We start from the raw sequence: 22,136 nt of genomic DNA, 5'->3' as shown, positions 1-22,136 counted from the left end.
TCAGTTCCAGTGCCTTTGAGTTCTGATGTTGCCAATGCCTGTCAGGCGCCTTTGGCAAAATTGCCTGAGGCTTATTAGAAACTCTGCTCCAAGAGCTTGGGAAAGAATCGGCTCCAACCTTTAGACCAGTGTTTCCCAACCTTGGCAATTTGAAGATATTTGGACTTCAACTCCCAGAATTCCCCAACCAGCATTTGCTGGCTGGGGAATTTTGGGAGTTGAAGTCCAAATATCTTCAAGTTGCCAAGGTTGGGAAACACTGCTTTAGACATTTATTAACTGTTTGGTGTCAGTTTACCTGTGACAGCTGCCTTTCCTGCCCCGACCCCCACAATCTTGGAGTTTAGATTGATTTTGAATAGCGTCTTTGCAAAGTATTGTTGAGGCAAATTAATTTTTTTAAAGGCTTAGCCTAAACTTTATAAACGTAACCTGGAGGATGTTTATACCCTCCTAGCCTTATTTCTAGTAAGAAAGGGGCATTGGGTAAAAGTTTGTGCATGGCTGGCTATCAAAGAGACCCAAAATCAACAGATGAAACTTCTTCATAGTTCATGCCTCATGACAGGCTGTGGTTTATTATTAACTGTCATACATTGGATAAATAACATAGGTTAAGTTCATGTGCAGTGTTCATCAAAAGCCATTGATTGTAAACCACGCTTCTTCAGTTTTTGGCATGAATGATGTTTTTTTACTATTGTTATTGTAATTATATTTTATATTGTTTTTAATTATTGTTATTTATAGAATCCAATTGGAGTTGGATGGCATATTGTTGCTTGTATCCTAAGATTTTTATTAATATTGTTTCTTCATTGCTTATTTGACCCCTATGACAATCATTAAGTGTTGTACTACATGTTTCTTGACAAATCTATATTTTCTTTTATGTACACTGAGATTATATGCAGCAAGACAAATTCCTTGTGTGTCCAATCACACCTGGCCAGTAAATAATTCTACTCTATATAAATTGCACAAATAAATACATACATAAAATAAATAACGCCCTAAGCCAAGATCAAACTATATTACAACTTGGTTCAATATGTGAACAAAGGCCACATTTCTTACTGTTAAAACAACTACTTGAACCAGTACTACGCTGGAACAAATGCATGAGAGTCATGAGACACAGAGTCTACAAAATGGTTAAAGTTAAATCATAATCCTTCAATAATCTGAAATGTTACTTTTGATTTTTTACCAATGCTGAGCTTTCTTATTGCCTTGCAGTTTAGATGAAAAATAATAAAGCTCTTCATTTTAAAAAAATGAGGTAAAATGCCAGCTATATTTTATGAAGCAAATTAAGCAGGCAGCAGGTAAAGGAAAAAGTATGCAAATGAGCCATTTCATATGGCTGGACAAATATTCAGGATCAATTTGCAAAAAAAAGAAGATAATAAAATGCTAGCTCATTCTCTTATATTTTCTCACATATGATTTAGCAAAGACTGTAGCCAGCTATAAAAATTCATGAAAGTGCTCATAAAAAAAGTTATGAAATATATTAACAAGACAAAGCATTTTATAAGAAATCAGCAAAAATAGTGAGATTTATTGTGTAGCATAATCTTTTGCAGTCTACAGCCTTTTTTAATCTTAATTTGTGTCCTAATATAATATGTTAATCTTTTTTTATTGCCTATTTCTTTACTAAAGTTAAAAGGAATGCCTAGAAAGGAGATCTCATCTTGGACTATTCCGTGGACCCTTTATTGCCAGTGCTGAAGTGAATTTTTATTCTGAAAGATTCCTTAGACTCAAGACTTTCCCCCCAGTTGTAGACTTGTAGCTTGTGTTTACCAGGTTCACACACATAGGCCCCCTTATGCATGCACTCCAGGAACACAGAATAGAGACAATCCTCAACTTACAACAGTAAATTTAAGTGACTGTTCAAAGTTACAACATCACTGAAAAAAGTGACTTATGACCAGGGGTGGGGGATTTCTCCTACTTCCATGCTCTGTGTGCGCATCATGTTTCACGCATGTGTGCTCACATGATTTTGCTTTGCACAAGAAATTGTTGAAAACTGAAAGTGTGAGCTTCCCCTCATGCAATGTTGCTTCTGTGTATGCGCAGATTTTATTTATTTATTTATTTGATTTTTTTAATGCCGCCCTTCTCCTTAGACTCAGGGTGGCTTACAACATGTTAGCAATAGCACTTTTTAACAGAGCCAGCCTATTGCCCCCACAATCCGGGTCCTCATTTTACCCACCTCGGAAGGATGGAAGGCTGAGTCAACCTTGAGCCGGTGATGAGATTTGAACCGCTGACCTTCAGATCTACAGTCAGCTTCAGTGGCCTGCAGTACAGCACTCTACCTGCTGCGCCACCCCAGCTCATTGCAAAAAAACCACCGAACATTGCGTGTGGATGAGTGTCCCTTGCGCAATTTTGCTTCCGCTTATGCGCAGAAGGAAAAAAAGCCTAGAAATTAGTAAAAAATAATGGCACCATGCATGGACCAGCAAAGACAACACCAGAGTTGTCGCATGCAAATTGCATAATCGGCGGGCCATTGCTGGACTACCACATTGGGGTGCACTGGTAGGAACCCACCTCTGCTTATGACTATTTCTCACACGACCATGGTAGCATCCCCATGGTCACATGATCATGATCAAAATTCATATTCTTGGTAAGTGACTTATGTTTATGAAAGTGGCAGTGTCCAGAGGTCAGATGATCACAATTTACAACCTCCTGGCAAACAAAATCATAAGGGAAACCACTTTATTGCTGTGAGCCGCCCCGAGTCTGCGGAGAGGGACGGCATACAAATCTAATAAATTGAATTGAATTGAATTTATTACTAATTTACCAACTGCAGTGATTCAGTTAACAACTGTGGCAAGGAAAGTCGTAAAATGGGGCAAAATTCACTGAACAAATGTTTCACTTAGCAACAGAAATTTTGGGCTCAATTGTAGTCATAAGTTAAGGGCTACTTGTATTGCTTCTACCTTTTCTATTCAAATAATGGAGGCTGTCCCAGAAGTAAGAGTGAGAAAATCAACCTCTTATTGTAGTGGTAGAAAATGGACTTGTAAACTGAAAAAGTTGAGGTCTTAAGTATTTTTTTGTTGAAAGTTAGCTCAATCAGATGTCCTTTAATAAAAAATATATTTATGATGCTGGAATAAATGATTTTTTTTATTTAGAAATCTGACATTTAAGACAGGCTCCTAATACATATTGTCTCTTCAACTCTTCATCTGCCTAATATCTATCCTTGTATTTTTTTCTACTTTGAATAATAAACTTCCTAACAGACAGGAAGCAGCAGGTGAAGCTAGGAAAAATCACATCAGATACATGTACAATAAGCACAGCCCCCCCCAAGGCTGTGTACTCTCACCACTTTTCTCTATACACCAATGACTGCCTCTCAAACGATCTATCTGTTAAACTACTGAAGTTTGCAGACAATACAACATCGGACTCATTCGAGACAATGTTGAATCTGCATATAGACGGGAGATTGAACAACTAACCTTGCGGTGTGACCGGAACAATCTAGAACTGAACACACTCAAAACTATAGAAATGGTGGTAGACTTTAGGAGAAACCCTTCCATCCTTCCACCTCTCACAATACAAGGCAACACAGTATCAACAGTAGAGATCCTCAAATTTCTAGGTTCTATCATATCTCATGACCTAAACTGGTTACCTAACATCAAAAACATCATTAAAAAAAGCACAACAAAGAATGTTCTTTCTGCGCCAACTCAGGAAGCTCAAACTGCCCAAGGAACTGCTGATATAGTTCTACAGAGGAATCATTGAGCCTGTCATCTGCACCTGTATAACTGTCTGGTTTGGTTCTGCAACCCAACAAGACCGACAAAGACTTCAGAGGATAATCAGAACTGCAGAAAAAAAACCCCAATTGCTGCCAACCTGCCTTCCATTGAGGACCTGTATACTGCACGAGTCAAAAAGAGGGCGGTGAAAATATTTACTGACCCATCACATCCTGGACACAAATTGTTTCAATTCCTACCCTCAAAACGTTGCTACAGAGCACTGCACACCAAGACAACTAGACACAAGAACACTTTTCCCGAACGCCATCACTCTACAAATAATTCCCTCAACACTGTCAACTTTTTACTAAGTCTGCACTTCTTATTTCTACTAGATTTTTTTTCTCATCATTCCTATCATCCTTTTCCTCCCACTTAAGCCTGTATGACTGTAACTTGTTGCTTGCATCCTAAGATTTTTGTTAATATTGATTGTTTCTTCATTGCTTATTTGACCCCTATGACAATCATTAAGTGTTGTACCACATGATTCTTGACAAATGTATCTTTTTCTTTTATGTACACTGAGAGCATATGCACCAAGACAAATTCCTTGTGTATCTAATCACACTTGGCTAATAAAGAATTCTGTTCTATTCTATACTAAATACTGGCTGGCCTCAGAAATCTTGTGGATATTATTTATATTTTTGGTGGGGTGGCAAAACACGATAGGAACATTCCCTTATATAGAGTACTGTATTTGTAGAATATGCGCACAGAGTTATGTGAGGGGGAAAAATTGCTTTTGCATCAACTCCACAGTAGAAATGTGTCCTGTAGTATTTAAACAGGATAGATGCTGAAATGTAATCACTGCATGGTAGGTATAAGAAAAACAGTAGCATCTATGGTATTTAGAACATGAGCATGAGGCACATGTGGGAGGAAAAAGATAGCGCTAGAAGAAATACCTTTTTTTTTCAATGATTAACACTACAATAGGAGATGCAATTGCTGCCTGCTGTGTATGCTAAATGATTTTTAGGCCTTTTTGCTGATGAATATATAAAGATCCAAATAGCATCTGCTATAAGCCTGACAAAAAAATATTTCCCTGAAATTAGGTCACATTCATTATGCGGACCTATGGCACACATGTGGCACGCAGAGTCATATCGGGTGTGCTTGCAAGCTCAGGTCCTGTGCACATCTGTGCACCTGCAAGCTGATTTTCGGGCCTTCTAGGCCCACTGGGAGTAGGGAAACAGCCTGTTTTCAACCTCTGGAGGGAGTGGGGACGGCCCATTTTTTGCTCTCCCCAAGCTCCAGAGCCTTTCTAGGAGCCTGGGGAGGGCAAAAACGGCCTTTCCCACCCCCCTGGAAGACCTCTGGAGCCTAGAAATGGCCTGCTTCAAGTTGGCAAATGGGCCATTTCTGGCTTCTGGAGGGCCTAGGGTAGGCTGTTTTCAACTTCCCCAGGCTCCTATAAAGGCTCTGAAGCCTGAGGAAAGCAAAAAAAAAAGGGGGGGGGTCAAGCGCAAATACACTGGGGGCACACATGGAATTATGGGTGTGGGCACGCATGCACGTCCTCCCCCCTTCGCTTTTGGCACGCAAACCAAAGAAGGTTCGGCATCACTGTGCTAGACAATAATCCACCTTACTATTAATATTTCTATTAATATTTCTCCTCAGAGAATTCCACCAGTAAAAGTGATAATACTATAACTTGGAAGTACAGTATGTGAATTTTGAAAGGAAGTAAGATAGAGTGGGGTATTTATATGTTGTGTAAGTTAAGCAGTTGACTTAGTGTTGAGCTATAAAAAGATGAAGATGTCATCTTCTCTAAGTGGAACTCCACCCCTAATGTCATTGCGTCAATGTAACTTTCTTCATAATATAAGATTACATTTGCTTTTGCTGACTTTTCAGGTTAGCCTATAATCCTAGGCCAGTGATGCCGAACCTTTTTTTCCTCGGGTGCAGAAAGAGTGTGGGCACAAGCTATCGCACATGCGCCAGTACCCACATCCATAATTCATTGCCTGGGGATAGTGAAAACAGCTTCCCCCGCCACCCGGAGAGAAACGGCCTGTTTCCCAACTTGTGGGCCCAGTAGGCTCGTGTTTTGCCCTCCCCAGGTTCCAAAGGCTTCCCTGGAGCCAGGGGAGGGTAAAATCCCTCCTCCACCACCCCGGAGGTTCTCTGGAAGCCACAAATGCCCTCCCAGAGCCTCTGTACAAGCAAAAAATCAGCTGGCTGGCATACACATGCATGATAGAGCTGAGCTAGGGCAACAGCTCACGTGCCAGCATCTGTGGCACTCGTGCCATAGGTTTGCCATCACTGTCCTAGGACTTTCCTAATAGCTGCCCATCCAAATACTCATCAGGTAGCCTTAACTGTTCAAACCTAGCCAAAAGTTTACCAAGTGCTGCCACCTAGCTAGATGTAGACATATAACATGTTAAGTAGAGTTGTTTTTGGTTTTTCAGCATTTTTTGCTGTTATCATTAGGATAATATGCGTGTATCATAACGTGTTTGTGTTTGTGTGTATATAGAGAAGATGATACATAGCAGATAGATAGATGGATGGGTGGGTGGGTGGATGGATGGATGGATAGATAGATAGATAGATAGATAGATAGATAGATAGATAGGCAGGCAGGCAGGCAGGCAGGCAGGCAGGCAGGCAGGCAGGCAGGCAGGCAGGCAGGCAGGCAGGCAGGCAGGCAGGCAGATTTACGAAAGGATAAATAGATATTTTCTAAATAAAAGCAAAATAAATTATAATATTGTTTTGAATGTCTGAAATAAACTGCATTTAAGCTACATTAGTTTTTAATCTCATATTTTAAGTGGCCCAAATCAATCACAATACAAGAAACAATACAAATCTTCAAAATGGAAAAACCCAATAATTCCTTCAAAGGCTTTGTACATGTTTTCCCCAAAATAAGACCTTGACTTATTATGTTTTGAACCCTGAAATAAGTGCTTGGCCTTATTGCCATGCACTCAAGAGCCTGATTGGCCTTATTATCAGGGGATGTCTTATTTTATTTTATTTTTTGGGGGGGGGTCAAAACTGACAGATTTTTTGAGAATGTGTTATAAGTTGTTGGTTGATGAAGTATCATTTCTCTCCTAGCACTTGTACATTAGTACCATTGTGTTTTCAATTGTTTGTAAAATATAGCACAGAATAAAACTATAAACTCTTCAAGAGAATTGCAGTCTGCTGAAATATAAGCGAAAAGGCTTAAAAGTCAACCTTTGAAGCCAAAAGACTTCAATTATCAAAAGCAGGGCTCCATCTGTGTTCCTCTACACCAGTGTTTTTCAACCAGTGTGCCGCGAGACATGGTCAGGTGTGCCGTGAAGCTCAGAGAGAGAAATAAAAAGGAAGAGAGAGAGAAAGAAAGCAAGACAGAGAAAGAGCGAGAGAGAAAGAGAACAAGGGAGAGAGAAAGAAAGCAACAGAGAGAAAGAGAGGGAGGGAAGGAGAGAGAGAGAAAGACATAGAGGGAGGGAGGGAGAGAGAAAGAGAGCAAAAAAGAGAGGAAGGAAGGAAGAGAAAGAAAGAGGGATGCAGAGAGAGAGAAAGAAAGAGGAAGGGAGAGAAAGAGGGAGGGACAGAGAAATAGAATGAAAGGGAGGAAGAGAGAGAGAGAATTTTTTTGTCCAAACTTTTTTTAGTCCCCCTCCCGCTCAATGTGCCCCAGGGTTTTGTAAATGTAAAAAATGTGCCGCAGCTCAAAAAAGGTTGAAAATCACTGCTCTGCACTGTGAAGCATCTCTTTTAAGATTTGCACAGCTCTAATAAGAATTATTATACGTCCAATAAGGAATTGTAGTGGCAGAGTTTAAAGTCCATGCCTGTAGTTATCTCTGTAAAAACTTAAGAAATCTATTGGAACTGAACTCAGGAAAAGGATAATGCACATCCAGGAAAAAGGCCATAGCAATGAAGTTTGGCATTTTTGCAATATGACAAGCAATATGAATTTGTATGTAAAGTCAACGCTTCAAAACAACTTGAAGCTGATTTTACTTATAGTTAATCCTGTAGGGTAGGGCCAATTAAGGAATAGACTTCATACACCCGTGATGGTGAACCTTTGCCACATGTGCCACGGATTCACACCGCCCCCACTATCTTGGCCTTCTGAAAGTCCCTAAAAACACAGCTTTGCCGGCAGGGGTGGGAAGGTCGTTGAACATTAACATGTCTGTTCCAGCCTACTGATGAATGAACGATGAATGAAAGTTTTTATTGTCAGGCTTTTTAATTTTGTATCTATTTTATTGGTGTTCGCTGCCCTGAGTCCGCGAGGAGAAGGGCGGCATATAAATGTGAACAAATAAATAAATAAACAAAGAAATAAATATATAAATACTGAAAGTTCATTGCTGAATTTCTGGTAGCCCCGTTGAGCCATTTTTCACTATCCACAAGCTCTGGAGGCCTTCCTGAAGCCTGGGGAGGGCAAAAAACGGCCCAAACGGAAATTCGTTTCTGAATTTCTTTTTTTTTTTAATAGTTTTTATTAATTTACAAAAAAAATATATACAAAGGGAGGAAGAGTACATGTATCGTGTTTAACATCATTATGATAACATATAATCACAGATATAATATGGTTATTCTGTTCAGTTAGACATTATCCAATCAATATACATATCGAAACCCAAACCGGTTATGGATTCAAATTTTTAAAATGCTATATCACTGTAGTTCGTTATCATTTAGCTCTTCTGACTCTTCCTTCCCTCCCCCTCCCCCCCCATTGAACTGTTGATAACAGTTCTAAAGATTTTAACTTGCTAATTCGGCGGCATATGGTAGCCGCGGTTTTTCCAGTATATTTCGTTTCTGAATTTCTATTGGACCGTTTTTTGCCATCCATATTCCTGAAGCCTGGGGAGGGCAAAAAAATGGCCCAATGGGCCTCCTGGACGTCCGGAGGCTTCAGTGAGGCCTGCACACATGCATGGGAGGCATTGCATTATGGGTGTGGGCATGGGAAAAAAAAGGGTTGCTATCACTGCTATAGGGCACTGCACACCAGATACAATGACAGTTTTTCCCCAGATGCTATCACTCTGCTAAACAACTCATTCCCAAATTAACTACTAAGACTGTATTACTATTCTTCTTCTCATCCTTGGTAGTACCTATCTCTTCCTACTTATAACTATAGCCATGTTGCGCAAATGAAGTATTCCATGAGAATATTTCATTCATTCGGATCTAGGATGTGTTATTTGAGTGTTCCCTTTATTTTTTTTTGAGCAGTATATTTCACCTTAGAATAAAGTGTTCTTCACGTGTAAATCTTTTGAGTAGGCAAAGAAGACTCACCTCCCAAGGATAGAAACAAATAAGAAAATTCCACATCTTTATTTCCCTGTTAGCAGAAGCATTTATATTCATTCTCTGACCAGCCAGCCTTTTAAGACCTCTTGAAGAGTGTAACTGAATGCTCCTTCCATGCTTTGGATCAGGAGGTTTGATGGGTCTTGCTCGTCTCAATCCAACATTCAAGGTGGCTGTTGGGGACAGTAGAACCAGCCTTGTAAACAAAGGTTATGCAGATCTCTTATATCTGCGCTTCAATTTTTTCCCCCTCTTTCCATTTGTAATATTTGACTGAAATGTCAGTGAAATTTGCCGGGTAGAAAATAATCCCTGTTCACCGTAAATATGTAATGAACTGTTGAGATAATATATACTGTATGCATTTCAAGCGAGGTTCCTAATCATCCAGTAAAAGCCCTATGTAATTTGAATGACTTGTTAATTTCAACACCCGCGTGCTTTAATATGGCTGTGACCCCATGATCATCAGTTTTCCCTCGGCTCTAAAGAAAAACCAGCTACAATCAATTCACATATTTTCCCACAGAACAAAAATACGGAGAAATTTGTTTTGTCATAACGACACAGCAGGTCTTTCCACCTAGCGGGGGTTTTTTGGTATGGGGTTTTTTTTTTGCCAGCATTCTATGATTTGCTGAGACTTCTCCTTGTAAAAAAAAAAATTCAAATTTTATTTATTTATTTAATTAATTTATTAGAGTTTCCTGAAGCTTAGGGAGAGCAAAAACAGCCCAACGAAGCCTGGGGAGGGCAAAAAATGGTCCAACGGGCCTACCGGATGTCTGGAGGCTTTAGTGAGGTGTGGGAGGCATTGCATTATGGGTGTGGGCATGGAAAAAAAGGTTCGCCATCACTGCTATAGCAGAGGTCCCCAACCTTTTTTGCACCAGGGACCGGCTTTAAGCTAGACCAATTTTCCACGGCCGGGGGGGGGGCTTTGGTCATATGGGGGTGGGGTTATGGAGGGGTGGAGCTTAGTGACGCAGCCCTCCACACTTCTCCACAGGGCAGGGAGAATCAGGAGGCTCCTTTGGCGGCTGGGGACTGCCTGGCTTTGTGATTTTGGCTGGGGGGGGGAGTTAGGAAGGTCCTACTTCTCCACCCCCCAGCCAAAAATTCAAAGCCTATCTGCTGGATACGGGCAATGAGTGGGACAGAGCGGCGCGGAAGCCTCTTGCAGCAGCTGCTACAGCCACCGGCTTCCGCGCCGCTCGTCCCACCCATCGCCCGTATCCAGCAGAAGCTGCTGCCTGAGTGCTCTTGGCCGGCGGGATTCAAAGTGCTGGGGTGGGGGGTGTCCTGACAGCCCCCCCACCCCAGTGCTTCGCCTCCCGCTGGGACACCCCCCACCCCAGCACTTTGAATCCCACCGGCCAAGAGCACTCGGGCAGCAGCTTCTGCTGGATACGGGCAATGGGTGGGACGAGCGGCGCAGAAGCCTCTTGCAGCAGCTGCCACAGCCACCGGCTTCGGCGCCGCTCGTCCCGCTCATTGTCCGTGTCTGGCAGAAGCTGCTGCCCGAGTGCTCTTGGCCGGCGGGATTCAAAGTGCTGGGGTGGGGGGTGTCCCAGCGGGAGGTGAAGCACTGGGGTGGGGGGGCTGTCAGGACACCCCCCACCCCAGCACTTTGAATCCCGCCAGCCAAGAGCACTCGGGCAGCAGCTTCTGCCAGACACGGGGAATGAGCGGGACGAGCAGCGCCGAAGCCGGTGGCTGTGGCAGCTGCTGCAAGAGGCTTCCGCGCCGCTCTGTCCCACTCATCGCCCGTATCCAGCAGATAGGCTTTGAGTTTTTGGCTGGGGGGGGACTTAAGAAGGTCCTACTTCTCCCCCCCCAGCCAAAAACTCAAAGCCTATCTGCTGGATACGGGTGATGAGTGGGACAGAGCGGCGCGGAAGCCTCTTGCAGCAGCTGCCACAGCCACCGGCTTCAGCGCTGCTCGTCCCGCTCATCGCCCGTATCCAGCAGATAGGCTTTGAGTTTTTGGCTGGGGGGGGGAGAGAAGTAGGACCTTCCTAACTCCCCCCCAGCCAAAATCACAAAGCCAGGCAGCCCCCAGCCGCCAAAGGAGCCTCCTGATTCTCCCCGCCCTGCCCGACGCCCCACCCTGTCCTGCATAATGTCCTCTGCCAGGAGGGCAGCGGCGCCGCGGACCGGCTGGAAAACCCCAACGGCCCGGTCCCGGTCCGCGGACCGGCGGTTGGGGACCTCTGTGCTATAGGACACTGCACACCAGAACAACTAGACACAATGACAGTTTTTCCCCAGATGCTATCACTCTGCTAAACAACTAATTCCCACAACACTGTCAGATTAATTACTAAGACTGTATTACTATTCTTCTTCTCATCCTTGGTAGTACCTATCTCTTCCCACTTACAGTGTTCCCTCGATTTTCGCGGGTTCAAACTTCGCGAATAGCCTATACCACGGTTTTTCAAAAAATATTAATTTAAAAATACTTCGCGGGGTTTTTTCTATACCATGGTTTTTCCTGCCTGATGACATCATACGTCATCGCCAAAATAATAATTTTTGCAAATAAATAACATAAAAAAATAATTGTTAATAAATAATTATGTTTATAAATATCAGGATCACTAAGTGTCTTATTTAACAGTGAGTACCAGTAATAATGATGAGTAAATGGTTGTTAAGGGAATGGGAAATGGTAATTTAGGGGTTTAAAGTGTTAAGGGAAGGTTTGTGATACTGTCCATAGCCAAAAATGGTGTATTTACTTCCGCATCTCTACTTCGCGGAAATTCGACTTTTGCAGGCGGTCTGTTCTATTTCCTATTCCTATTCCCATTCCCATCCCATTCCATTCTATTCTTAGATATCCAGAGCAACTGCATGCTGAATTTATGCTGGCTGAGAGATTGCTAGATCTGGTGAATGCACAACACATCTGCGGCTGGCATGAAAAATTTACTGGTTTGTCCAATTAAAATCAGCTTTGGGGATGGATGGAAGGATGGATTAAGGGGACCTCTTTCCTTAGCCCAAACAACAGACTAAAGAGGAAGGACGCAGATGGTTCAGAAAGCAGAGACATGGCATGAGAGAGTAACAAAAAGAGCAGCGGGAAGAGACAGCCTCAATCTGCTTCCTACAGTTATACAGCAGGACAGACCTCCAAATATTAAATATATTTTAAATGATAAGCTGCATGGGATGAAGGCAGCAATGGAGCCCCAAATCTTTTATATACAGTGATCCCCCGATTATCGCGAGGGTTCCGTTCCAAGACCCCTCGCAATAATCGATATTTCGGGATGTAGTGGTGCGGAAGTAAAAACACCATCTGCGCATGCGCGCCCCTTTTTCCATGGCCGCACATGCGCAGATGGTGGAGTTTGCGTGTGGGCGGCGGGGAAGACCGGGGAAGGTTCCTTCGGCTGCCCAACAGCTGATCTGCTCCGCAGCGCGGCAGCAGCGAGGAGCCGAAGATGGGGTCTTCCCCGCCGCCCAGGCAAAGGGGAAACCCCAAGATCGCCCGGCCGCTCGCTTGCCGCTTGCCCGTTCGCCCGCCCGCCTGCTCGCTTGCCCATTCGCCCGTTCGCCCGTTTGCCCGCCTACTCGCTTGCCGCTTGCCCATTCGCCCGCCCGCCTGCTCGCTTGCCGCTTGCCCGTTCGCCCGCCTGCCTGCTCACTTGCCGCTTGCCCGTTCGCCCGCCCGCTCGGCTGCTCGCTTGCCGCTCGAGAGCAAGAGGGGGAGAGATAGAGAAAGAGAGAGAAGGAAAGAAAGAGATGAGAGAGGGAGGAAGAGAGTGTGAGAGAGGAAGAAGCAAGATAGAGAAAGAGAGAGAGAAAGAAAGATGAGAAAGGAAGGGAGTGACGTCATCGGGTAGAAAAATCGCGATATAGCGTTTCGCAAAGATCGGGATCGCGAAACTCGGGGGATCACTGTAATGCAATTAGACAAATCCAATCATGTACGTGTGAATTGGAACTATGTAATGAATGGAAAGAGAACTGCAACATCTTGCATTGCATTGCATTGGCTGCCGATCAGTTTCCGGTCACAATTCAAAGTGTTGGTCATGCCCTTTAAAGCCCTACATGGCATTGGACCAGATTACCTCCGGAACCGCCTGCTACCGCACGAATCCCAGCGACCGATAAGGTCCCACAGAGTTGGACTTCTCCGGGTCCCGTCGACTAAGCAATGTCGTTTGGCGGGCCCCAGGGGAAGAGCCTTCTCTGTGGCGGCCCCGGCCCTCTGGAACCAACTTCCCCCGGAGATTAGAACTGCCCCCACCCTCCCTGTTTTTCGCAAACTACTCAAGACTCACTTATGCCACCAGGCATGGGGGAGTTAAGATATTCCTTCCCCCTAGGCCATTACAAGTTATGCATGGTATGTTTGTGTGTATGTTTGGTTTTATAATAAGGGTTTTAGTTGTTTTATTAATTGGATTGTTACATGCTGTTTTTATCATTGTTGTTAGCCGCCCCGAGTCTACGGAGAGGGGCGGCATACAAATCCAATCAATCAATCAATCAATCAATCTTTTATGGTGAAGCTATTTTATGGGAAAATTCAGAGATCTCAAGTGATTGAAATCAGAGCTACCCCATTATTAATGGCCAATATAACCATGTGGTCTGCGCAGTTTTTCAGACATGTCCAGGCCCATTTTGAAGAGTTGTTGAAAGGCTTTTGAAATTTTTAAGGCCAAGGTATGACAACAAATGTCTCTTTTTCTACCTATACAGCCAATCAAACCATATTTGTGCATGCTCAATTTGATGACCCGAGACAGAATTTTTAAAAATTGAGAGCTAGCTGTGCCTGACCACGCTTGTAAATGGTTCATAACCTTTCTAACAGAGCTAGGAGGCATCAAGCGAAGCTAGGCAAAATCATATCAGATATCTGTACAATTAGCCTCAAGGCTATGTGTTCTCTCGATTACTCTTTTCTCTACATACTAATGTCTGCATTTCAAAGGATCCCTCTGTTAAAGTACCATATTTTTTGGAGTATAAGATGTATTTTCTCCCCCTAAAAGAGGGTAGAAATGTTGGTGCGTCTTATACAGTGACACCTCGTCTTACAAACCCCTCGTCATACAAACTTTTCGAGATACGAACCCGGGGTTTAAGATTTTTTTGCCTCTTCTTCCAAACTATTTTCACCCGCTGCCGCTGCTGGGATGCCGTTGCCATTCTGTTGCCAGATGAAGTGCCCATTTTTGTGATGTTGGGATTCCCCTGCTGGGATTCCCCTGCAGCATCGCAAAAACACGGAAGTTCGGAGGTGGGGTTTCCCATGGAGGGAAGCCTCAGGGGAATCCCACCAGCGTGAAAATGGGTGCTTCGGCTGGCAAAAGGGGTGAGTTTTGGGCTTGCATGCATTAATCGCTTTTCCATTGATTCCTATGGGAAACATTGTTTTGTCTTACGAACTTTTCACCTTACGAACCTCGTCCTGGAACCAATTAAGTTCATAAGACAAGGCATCACTGTACACCGAACACAGCTACTTTTGGCTTCCCGAACCCGCCCATGAAAAGGGGATTTTTGCCCTCCCCAACCCTCAGGAACACTCTGCAGGCCTCGCAAAGCCTCTGTGTGCCCCATTTTTTTAAATTTAATTTTATTTATTTTATTAATTAGATTTTTATGCCACCCTTTTCCTCAGACTCAGGGCGGCTCACAACAAATGACATACAAAACATGTAGAAATCTAAAGTTAAAATCCATTTCTAAAACCCCAATTTCTTAAAACCAGTCATCCACATTCATTCTATCATACATATAAATTTATTCATCTTCAATTCACAGCACAATGCTCCTGGGGGCCGGGAAGGGCAAAACCTTCTTTTTTTCCTATTTACCTCTTCAAAATCTTGGTGCGTTTTATACTCAGGTGCATCTTATAGTGGTTGATCTCATTTGAGATGAAGATGAATCTGCATACAGATTGGAAGTTGAACAACTGGTCCTGTGATACAGTCGGAACAATCTTGAAATGATCACATTCAAAACAGAAGAGAGGATAATAGATTTTAGGAGAAGCCCTCCTATTCTGCCATCTCTTACAATTGTAGACAATACCATTTCCCTGAAAATAAGACGTACCCCGGAAGTAAGGCATGTCAGAGGTTTTGCAGAATTTGCTAATATAAGGCACCCACCGAAAATAAGGCATAGACAAGTTTACATACGGTACAGTGGAAAAACATATGGTACCATTCAAAGCTGTTCATAGCGGTACCGTAATAATGTGGCGTCCCCTGCTGGCCCCTTCCATCGCTTTGTACCGTCCAGTACAGCAGACACAATCTGCTGCTGTCTCATCGCCATTACAGTCTCCACTACAGTGCGTAGACTGTAGTTCCTCTGGTGGCCGGAAGCTGCAATAGTTTGTGTGTGTGGGTGCCATACTGACAGGTACCGTACCGTTATCAGCATACCGTACGGTACACTTTCTTTGGGGGTGTCAGCTTTTCTGCCTGTTAATTTGTCTTATTTGAGAAATATAAGGCACCCCCCGAAAATAAGACGTAGCACAACTTTTGGAGCAAAAATTAATATAAGACAGTGTCTTATTTTCGGGGAAACACAGTAATATCCACAGTTGAAACCTTTCAAGTTTTTTAAGGTTCTGTAATATCTCAGGACTTAAAATGGACACCTAATGTCAAAAACATTATCAAAAAGGCACAACAAAGAATGTTCTTCCCGTGCCAACTCAGAAAGCTCAGACTGCCCAAGGAGCTGCTGATACAGTTCTTCAGGAGAATTATTGAGCCTGTCATCTGCACCTCTGTAACTGTCTGGTTTGGCACTGCAACTAAACAAGACAGACAAACTTCAATAGACAGAAAAAAATAATTGCAACCAGCCTGCTTTCCATTGAGGACCAGTATATGGCACAAGCCAGAAAGAGGGCTGTGAAAATATCTACAGACTTCTCACATCCTGGACATAAACTGTTTCAACTTTTTCTCTCAAGAGGACGCTATAGAGCAGTGATGGCAAACCTTTTTTGGTTTGCGTGCCAAAAGCACATGGTGAGAAAAAGGTTAGCCATCACTGCCCTATACTATTTCAGACAAATGGTTGCTCCACCTCTTCTTAAAACCTTCCAGTGTTGGAGCAATCACAACTTCTGGAGATAAATTATTCCACTGATTAATTGTTCTAACTGTCCAGAAATAGAAACATAGAAGACTGACGGCAGAAAAAGACCTCATGGTCCATCTAGTCTGCCCTTATACTACTTTTTGTATTTTATCTTAGGATGGATATATGATTTGATTGATTTGATTTATTGGATTTATATTCCGCCCCTCTCCGCAAACGAGGGAAGGCTCACAACAAGGTAAAAACAATACCTAATAACAAATCCAATACCCACCAATCCAATTACAATTTAAGCTAATAAATTCATAAAAAAACAACCCCAGAATATTAAAAAACAAGCACACAATCAATCTAACACCAAAACAACATGGGCAAGGGATGGAGCTCTTGCCTCACAATCAGGAGGTTGTGAGTTCGATCCTAGATAGAGGCAGATGTAGGGTCTCCTACTTGGACAGGGATTTGGACTAGATAACCTGCAAGGTACCTTCCAACCAGTAGTGAAATCCAATTTTTTTTACTACCGGTTCTATAGGCATGGTTTGGTGAGCATGATGTGGTATGGTGGGCGTGGCTTGGCTTGGCAGGCATGGCAGGGGAAGGGTACTGCAAAATCTCCATCCCTACCCCACTCTGGGGCCAACCAGAGGCAGTATTTGCTGGTTCTCTAAACTATTCAAAATTTCCGCTACTGGTTCTCCAGAACATCTCAGAATCTGCTGGATTCCACCTCTGCTTCCAACTCCGTTAATCTGTTAAATCTGTTGACCTCTGCAAGTGGGCTAGGAATTGAGAGAGGAATTTCAGCGATCTCAATAAACAACAATGGAATTGTTCATTATTTCATTTTTAAATTGAGAATAATTCTTATTTAGTTAGCAGTCTGCATTGGTTGCCGATCAGTTTCCGGTCACAATTCAAAGTGTTGGTCATCACCTATAAAGCCCTTCATGGCACCGGACGAGGGTATCTACGAGACCGCCTTCTGCTGCTCGAATCCCAGTGACCGGTTAGGTCCCACAGAGTTGGTCTCCTCCGGGTCCTGTCAACTAAACAATGTCGTCTGGCGGGACCCAGGGGAAGAGCCTTCTCTGTGGCGGCTCCGACCCTCTGGAATCAGCTCCCTCCAGAGATTAGAACTGCCCCCACCCTCCTTGCCTTTCGTAAACTCCTTAAAACCCACCTCTGTCGTCAAGCGTGGGGGAACTGAGACATCTCCCACTGCCTATGTAGTTTTTGGGCATAATATGACTGTATGTATGTTTTATATATTGGGTTCCTTGTTTTTTAGACTTTTTAAATGTATTTTTGTTATTATAGATTCTAACGATTAGATTTGTCATTATATATTGTTTTTATCACTGTTGTAAGCCACCCCGAGTCTACGGAGAGGGGCGGCATACAAATCTAATAAATAATAATGATAATGATAATGATAATAATAATAATAATAATAATAATAATATTTATTTATTCATGCATTCATGCATTCATTCATTCATTCATTCATTCATTCATTCATTCATTCATTTAATTTATTGGATTTGTATGCCACCCCTCTCCGGAGACTCGGGGCGGCTAACAGCAATAATAAGACAGCATACAATAATAATCCAATACTAAAAACAATTAAAAACCCATTAATATAAAAACCAAACATACATACAGACATACCATGCATAAAATTGTAAAGGCCTAGGGGGAAAGACTATCTCAATTCCCCCATGCCTGGCGGCAGAGGTGGGTTTTAAGTAGCTTACGAAAGGCAAGGAGGGTGGGGGCAATTCTAATTTCTGGGGGGAGTTGGTTCCAGAGGACCAGGGCCACCACAGAGAAGGCTCTTCCCCTGGGTCCCACCAAGCGGCGTTGTTTAGTTGACGGGACCCGGAGAAGACCCACTCTGTGGGACCTAACTGGTCGCTGGGATTCGTGCAGCAGAAGGCGGCCCCTGAGAAGATAATAATAATAATAATAATAATAATAATAATAATAATAATAATAATAGCAGCTATTGTGGACTCAGGGTTGCTGAAATCAAGATGAGCTACAAACGCCAGTACTGAATTAAGGGCAAAGGGCCAATGAAAAGCTCTTATTACCAACAGGTGAAACTCCCTCTTCGCTTCGACATGAAAAAGAGACTGCCTTCGTCCCAGCATGGTGAACTTTGCTCGAGTGCCTTTGCTGCAGGGAAACACGACACCAGTGGAAACCCCCTCTTTGCTCAGTGGTGTGAAAATCCAATAGGTGTTAAACTCTCATGCTGTGTGCGTGTCAGAAAGAGGAATGCTTAGTGTAACTGAGATCGGGAAATGCTCTGCCCTGTGGTGTGTTGTGAAAAGCTTTGCAGTTTGCCAGCTGTTTGAGACTGAAAAATTTAAATCGCTTGGCAAGTCCCAATGTCTGCCAATGTACATCCAAGGAAGAGAAGCACTTGTGCTCCAAGATCAATAAATCTCTTATGGGACAGATTTGGAAGCATTTATGGCAACCCTGGACTTGGAAGGCAGAATCTAGGAGCGCAAAAAGGCCAGGATATCTCTTTCTCTACATCTATCTATCTATCTATCTATCTATCTATCTATCTATCTATCTATCTATCTATCTATCTATCCAATATACAAATACATAGGAAGAAAAATAGACATGTAGTAATATATATAAGAGTAAAAGTGAACTTAGAGGAGAGGATATATGAAAGGAAGAGAATATATATGATAGGTGAAAGAAAGGAAAGACAATTGGACAGGGGACGAAAGGCACACCAGTGCACTTATGTACGCCCCTTTAATTCCTTCTTTGTGGCTTTTTCTTAAAAGCATGCCTTTCATGATAGCATACAGACTATATCAGCTCTAGTGCCTAGAGAAGACAACCCTTGATTCATAACCAGTACAGTAGTACCTCTTCCTAAGAACGACCTCTACTTACGAACTTTTCTAGATAAGAACCGTGTGTTCAAGATTTCCCCCCTCTTCTCAAGAACCATTTTCCACTTACAAACCTGAGCCTCCGAAACTGTAACCGGAAAAGGCAGGGAAAAGCCTCCGTGAGAAGAGGCAAAAAAATCTTGAATACCCGGTTCTTATCTAGAAAAGTTTGTAAGTAGACGCGTTTGTAAGGAAAGGTACCACTGTGCTTCCTTTTTCTCTTTTATGCTAAAATGACAGGACAGAAAGTGGGGCAGATATTTCGCTTGGTCCCTTTCCCTGTAATTTTCTCAGAAAAACATGGGCAAAGTTTTCTATTGCTTTCTTCTACTTTCAGGAAGGGCTTTATATTGCTTTGTTTAACTTCCTAGTGCCGTGATGGCAAACCCACGGAACGTGCGCAGCCATATTGGAAGGCATTCAAGGTGTTGCCCTATGTCAGCTCCAGCGCACACGTGCACACTAGCTAGCCGATTTTCGGCCTTGGGGAAGGCCGTTTCTCCCTGGAGTGCAAAAAAAAAAAAAAGCTTAACAGGTAAACCGGAATTTCAGAAAAGCAGACTTCTGGATTGCCTGTTGTGCTGTTTTTGCACTCCAGAGGCTTCAGGGAAGATTCCTGAAGCCCCGGAGTCAGTGTTCTCTCTAAATTTTTTTTGGGGTGGGCGGAAAAGTATAGTGTCTGAGCGACACAGAAATTATAATAAAATTTCCCTCTCGGCTTCTGGGCAGGTTTGGAAAACTCTGAGTTGATGATGATTTTTAAGTGAGCGATTGCTCACTGCTCAGCTTAGAGGGAACTATGCCCGGAGTGGAAAAAAACAGCCCAATGGGCAAACCGGAAGTTCGGAAAACTGACTCTGGGTTTACCCGATGTGCTGGATTTTTGCACTCCGGGGTTTCAGGAAGCTTCCTTGAAGGCTCCAGAGTACAAAACATAGCACAACAGGCAAAACAGATGTCTGTTTTCTGAAATTCCGGTTTGCCAATTTATCCATTTTTTCACCATCCCAGGCTTCAGTGAGGCCTATGGCCCTGCGCGGGGATGGGAGGGATTGTGCACATGTGCAGGGGGCAGCACAGGTGGGGTGCATATGCATGGAGGGGAATGGGTGTGGGCACGCGTGCATGTACTAGCACACGCACATACACCGTTTTGGCACATGAATCAAAAAGGTTTTGCCATCACTGTCCTAGTGCTTTGGATTCCATCTAGATTTCTGTTACCCAACTTTAACTACACTGCTCAAAATAAATAAATAAAGGGAACACTTAAACCACACAATATAACTCCAAGTAAATCAAACTTCTGTGAACTCAAACTGTCCGCTTAGGAAGCAACACTGATTGACAATCAATTTCACATGCTGTTGTTCACATTCAACTTTGTACAGAGCAAAGTATTCACTGAGAATATTTCATTCATTCAGATCTAGGATGTGTTCTTTGAGCGTTCCCTTTATTTTTTTTGAGCAGTATTGAAGGGTCCAGAGACAGGAGGCTAACAAGACGGTTCCTTTATTTCAGCTCTTTAAGACAAGTGACATTCAGCTGGAACGCGTCTAACTTTAACAGAGAACAAGCGCTCCTTTTATACTTTTGCGGCTCCCGCCAAAAGAGAACTGTCAGCGTCTGAGCCAATCAGGCGCAACTTCTATTTTTACACAGCTTGCATAGAGACAGCATTTTTTACATAGGAGCAACTATTTACACACCCCTCCCTCCTTAGTCAGAGACAAGTCAATCTGCCAGCCATGTGACAAAGTCCTCCAATCGGCTTGGCCTACGCAGAGTTCTTTCTGACCTGCGCAGATCATTCGAGTCCTCGCTTTCAACGGTGGAGGTCGGTTCGCTTGTACCTCCACAGTGCGGCTGGGGCCGAGGCTGAGCTCCGGCCTGCTGTGTTGAGTGGGCAGGCACAACACCGACCTCCGAGGACGAAGATGGCTCGACATCGCTGGAGGACCTTTCCCGTCTTGGTAAGTCCATTTGTATGTCCATTGAGACGGGTTGCGCATTAAGGTCTAGTAGGGGGGAAGAGTCTGTATTAGCGGGTTGTACAGGGGAGGCCTCAATGCGCCTTCATAAATGATCGATGTGCCTTCTCCACAATCGGCCATCATCCAATTTTACAACATAAGTTTTAGGAGCTGTTTGCTGTACAATTGTTCCCTTCATCCAATTTAACCCCCCATCAAAATTTTTTGCAAAAATACTTTGACCCAAGTACAATTGTCTTTCAGGATTTACATACATAGAATTATGAGTACAATACCTTGGGTGTAATCTATCCAGTGGGGATCTAAGTTTCCTTCCCATTAGGATTTCAGCAGGACTTTTGTGTGTGTGGGAGTTAGGTGTAATATGTTGTGTTAACAAAAATTGGTCCAGATGCTGTTGTACATCCCCAGGGCCTGACCTGCGCAATGCCTCTTTTGCCACCCGAACGTACCGTTCTGCCAACCCGTTAGCCCACGGCGAGTAAGGCAAAATGAGAGCATGTCTGACCCCCAAGTTATCCAAGAACAATTCAAATTGCCTGGCTGTCAATTGGGGCCCATTGTCTGACACTAAGATGTCAGGACAGCCATGGGTGGCAAACAAATGGCGCAGAACCTTAATTGTAGCACTAGTGGTTATATTATTCATTGCAATAATTTCAACCCACCTTGAAAATGCATCTACCACTATCAAGAAATATTGAGACCCCACTGGCCCTGCAAAATCAATATGGACCCTGGACCAAGGCCCTGCAGGTTGCTCCCACTCAACTGGAGCTGTTTTGGGGGGATTTGGCCGTGACTCTTGGCATGGGTCACACTTGGCTACCCACCTTTCAATGTTTGTATCCAGACCAGGCCACCATAAGTGCCCCCTAGCTAAGCCCTTCATCCTGACAATACCAGGATGGCCCACATGTAACATAGTGAGTGCTTTAGTCCTTAGACTTTCA

At 43.4% G+C, this 22,136-nt stretch overlaps 1 long non-coding RNA gene across 1 annotated transcript in view; it reads right to left on the bottom strand.

The window, feature by feature from the left end:
- Positions 1-9,249: 9,249 nt before the first annotated feature.
- Positions 9,250-22,136, bottom strand: part of LOC139165872 (uncharacterized) — a 52,272-nt gene continuing 39,385 nt past the window's right edge. The window contains exon 3 of the long non-coding RNA XR_011558827.1: positions 9,250-9,328. This is a non-coding gene — a long non-coding RNA (uncharacterized lncRNA). The remainder of the gene's footprint in view (positions 9,329-22,136) is intronic.

This window comes from Erythrolamprus reginae, chromosome 3, assembly GCF_031021105.1.
Source record: "Erythrolamprus reginae isolate rEryReg1 chromosome 3, rEryReg1.hap1, whole genome shotgun sequence".
NCBI classification, from domain to species: domain Eukaryota; kingdom Metazoa; phylum Chordata; class Lepidosauria; order Squamata; family Dipsadidae; genus Erythrolamprus; species Erythrolamprus reginae.
This window is presented reverse-complemented; position numbering and strand designations above follow the sequence as displayed.